Source organism: Montipora capricornis, chromosome 2 (genome assembly GCF_036669925.1).
Source record: "Montipora capricornis isolate CH-2021 chromosome 2, ASM3666992v2, whole genome shotgun sequence".
NCBI classification, from domain to species: Eukaryota; Metazoa; Cnidaria; class Anthozoa; order Scleractinia; family Acroporidae; genus Montipora; species Montipora capricornis.
This window is the reverse complement of record NC_090884.1, coordinates 46,298,450-46,302,824: the sequence shown is the minus strand read 5'-3', so window position 1 is coordinate 46,302,824 and position 4,375 is coordinate 46,298,450.

The window sequence follows — 4,375 nt, the reverse complement described above, 5'->3', positions numbered from 1 at the left end:
GATGCCCTAACACAAGGGGCAACATCACTGCAAGGCCTCAAAAATGAGTGGTAAGATTTTCATGTAGCAAACCACACACTGTATCTGCCAAAATCCTACTGATAAGCTGACATGCGCGTTTCCTGTGTAGGTAAAAGGTAAAGTCTGCATTCGGGCCACATGGGCCCATCAGGCCGGCGCTTAACTCCGGTTTCCATGGCATGAAGCAACTAGGAGTATTTCTACTCCCCCCTCGATGGGATGCCAGTCCATCGCAGGGTTACCCCCCAGCATTAAATTCTACAGTACCCATTTATACACCTGGGTGGAGAGAGGCACAGTGAGAGTAAAGTGTCTTGCCCAAGAATACAACACAATGTCCCCGGCCAGGGCTCGAACCCGGACCGCTCGATCCGGAGACCAGTGCACTAACCATGAGGCCACCTCCACCATGCTTCCTGTGCCTTTTTGCCAATCTTTTGAGCTATTAATTGGCCCTTTGCACGATCCGGTAACCGGTACAAAATCACACATGCTCGTGACCAAGTTGCACAGTGGTACTTCCAAAACAAAGCAACTCGTACCAGTCCACCTTGACTTGCCTTTGTTTTGGAAGTCCCACTGTGCAACCATCTGAAACAAATCAGTTGCTGGTTTACATGTACAATGTAGCTGCTGCTGTTGTTGTGCCTTAACATATATACTTTCATGTAACAGACCAGTGATAACAATACATTTTTCTGCCAGGGAAAGAGTTCAAATAAGAGCAGAACAAGAGCTTGAACTTGAGCAATCCCTCGCCAGTGACAAGCAGGTAAATGCTAAACTACATTCAGTTGATGCTAACCTGCGATCAGGCCCATTTTTAGCTTCGCCCATACTTTCTCTTATGTCGTCTCTCGCTAAAATTGGGCCTGACCAAAAGTCTCTCAAGAATTCCGGACGGTCGGCCAAATTTTGGCCGACCAAACTCGTGATCTGATTGGCTGTTGAAACGCCGGAAGTGAAAATGCCATCGTGATTGCGCGGAGCTCTCGCGAAGTCCTCGAGACTAATCCGCCATAAGTGTACGGAAAAATTTGCTCCCTTTTGTTCTTACAATGCCGTGGACGGTGCAACTTGATTTTATTTGTATAAATGGAGATATGCCATCTGAAACATCTCATAACTTGTCCAGAATCGGGTTTGAATCTCTGGAACGAGTGAAATTACCGATTCCGTTGTCGAGCTCTGTGGCCATGTGGTTGAAAGTACTTTGGCACAAACTTCCCTGTTGTTTTGAAAGCTAAATAACTGGTTCTTTCAAATGGCAATGAAAGATGATGCATATTGGTTTCCTGGATGAGACAAGGGACATATATATCAACAGGTGCAGATGCTGATAAAATCGCAAGTTAAACGAATGCATGTCTTGAATATCTATGTATCAAACGGCTTTATTTATTTACTGTACATGACACGGTTTGTTTGCACACGTCATAATATTTCCATTTGATAAAACTTAAAACTAGCACTCCATAAACTAAAATTGCATGTTTCCAGAGAGATCAATTGTACAACAATAAAAGAAAATTTGCTAGTCCATCATACTCTTCTTACTCCAACAAAAAAATAACAGCCAACCTTATCATTATTTTACTGCGCGCAATTCTAGAAATACGCTGCAACTTAAGATCTTACCCGAAAAAATCACCAAAGAAACCTTCATGGGCAAACACGTTAAAGGAATAATGTATTTCTCTTTTTTTTTCTTTAAAAATCTATTGCCAAACCGTCCAACGACAAAATGCTAGGTTATCTCAATTACAAATTAAGATGTCAAGCTTAAAAGGTTGCATATTCAGTGAAGTTCGGAGGGAGAATTACACCGGCCTTTGCCGCAATATAGTCGTCAAAAACATTCCCCATGCTTTAAATGTGTTTTTCTCAAATTAAAGCCAACGGTAACTTTCGAATTCGTTTATAATATTCCTCCCACGGTAATTAACTCTGGTCAAAACAAAATAGTGTGAATCTGCCGTACACGCGTGTATTGGTGTAATGGAAGTAAATTTGATTGGCCGATGAAGGACATGTCAATCAATCAAAAAAGTGGGCGGAAGGAATTTCTAAGAGGAATTTGGTCAGGCTCTATTTTTCGTTTCGCCAACACCACATTACGTACCACGCGAAACTAAAATAGAGCCTGATCGCAGGTTAAGTTGATGATTACAATATTAGATTCAAATATCCACAGTTTTTGTGATGTTATTCTGTTATAAATACCAACAAAAACACAATAATTGAATGTATAATATCCCAAATGAATTTCATTTTCTGCTTTATCAGAAAGAACAGTCCATCAAAATCAGGCGATGACAGTAATGAGGACTATGATGTCAAAGCCTACAGGGTATGTCACAGACATTCAACTAAAAAAGATAAACAATGTATTTTATCTCGAGGTATACATATCCTTGTGGTACCTCACTTCAACTGGCATATATATTTAAGGTAGCGAGATTTCTATATTTAGTGCAAAACTTCGTGATTGTTGTGTCATTGTTTTACTCTTTTAATGCCAGCAAAAACACGATAACTTTTCTAAAGGGTTAGTATTGTTAAATAAGGTATCACTAAAGTACAGGATGTTGCAGAGAGAAACTGAAAAAATGCTCTGTTTAAGTTAAAAACTCGTATTAGAATTAAATTGACTGCAGTAATTAAATTGGCAGTCATCAAGTACAGTGTAACATGGGGTCATGAACACAAGATTTGTGAAACTCACTCAAAGGATACAAATTAAGAAGAATGAGACAAAATAGAAGGGCATAAAGTGACATTAACTCTCCAATTAAAAGTGATCTGTTGATGTGGGCAAATAGGTAAATTATATGGATCCATGCACCTTTACTTTTACTACTGTTGTATGGGTAACCCTTTCAGAATACTCCCCAAATCATCTCAAGTATTCTAGATACCGGTATGCTTTTGACAGGTCAGGTAGCTAACTTTTACTGCTTATCAGTAAACTAAAATGTGTACTATGAATAGCGTTCTATTCCTACCTTATTGTAATTAACAGAGAGCAGAAAGAGAAATCCCTTTATCACTTAACATTTAAAAATATTTGAAAAGTTCCTTTTTTCACCTTAACATAATGATTTGATTTAGCACCCTCATTACAATAAGTGCCCCCTTGAATGTGAACTTTTGTTGCGAAGTGATCCTATTTCAATAAGCGACCCTATTCTATCTGTATCAAATAAGCAGCTTCCCTCGAGGTACCAAAAGTGAATACATTCATGTAAGTGCTACAGGCACCACATTGAATCAAAACTTTAAATAAGTTTCCAGAACTTTTCCAGAACTCATATTGAATTTTGAAGGACTCTAAAATTCACATCAACCTTTAACTCCTAAGATCTCAATGTTAATTCGCCTTACATTTCATCTATTGAATTGAGTGTAACAGATTTCCAGAACTTTCAAGGACCAGTAGACTTTTCTAGGACTTTCCAGCCTGGAAAATGCCACAATAAAATTCTTGGAGTTTCCCTGTCAACATATTTGTTATTGTTTAAGGTGATTCCCTAGGAAAAGAACCCGCCATAGATTTCCGATGAAACTTCGTATATTGTAGTTACAAGACAAGGAGATTTTAAAAACGTAATAAAAAGAGGGGGTCACCGTGCTTGCCGTTTCACGCCACAATGTTGACAAATATGGTTGTTTAGGTGACTTTTAGTGACTTTTAGTAATCTCCGTGCGCAAAAAATAAGCTGGATTATTTTTCTATTCAGCGTGTTACATCACACGGAGTTTGACTTTCTTTGATTGTTTATTCATCTACGTCCCAGAAAAAAATGTCTTCAAATACCCTGCATTCTTTTATCCTTTCAAGGAAACGTAATTTGGACATGCGGTGTTGGGCCCGTTATATATCTCTCTGTAGTACTTATTTCATTTGCCAAAAAAGTGGCCATAGATTTCTGCTAATTTCTTTCTCAGTTATTGAGGATGTTGTCCTCATTAAAATTGTGAAATAAAAAGTGGGGGTCACCGTGCTCGTTTAAGAGTAAAGGGGAATTTATGGCGCTATCGAGCTTAGTTTGAGGGAAATCTCTTTTCCTTTTGTACGCGCACGCGCTCATGTGCGCGCGCTAAAGACGCGAACATCGTGCGCAGTAGGGATGCGCAATGCAATACCAAGGAATTTCCTTAAGTCCTTAAGGCCCCTAGGCTTACCGTAACATTTTGAATTGTTTGTTAGATCAGACAGGAAAGGAGGAAAAGGGTGGGGTCACCTCCATCTGGTGAATACACAAAAAGTATCCTCCGGCACGGGGACAACAAGAAGACTGCAAGGAGGTTTAGGCCTTATGCAGTATTCCAGGGGCGCTTTCCATCCAACAAA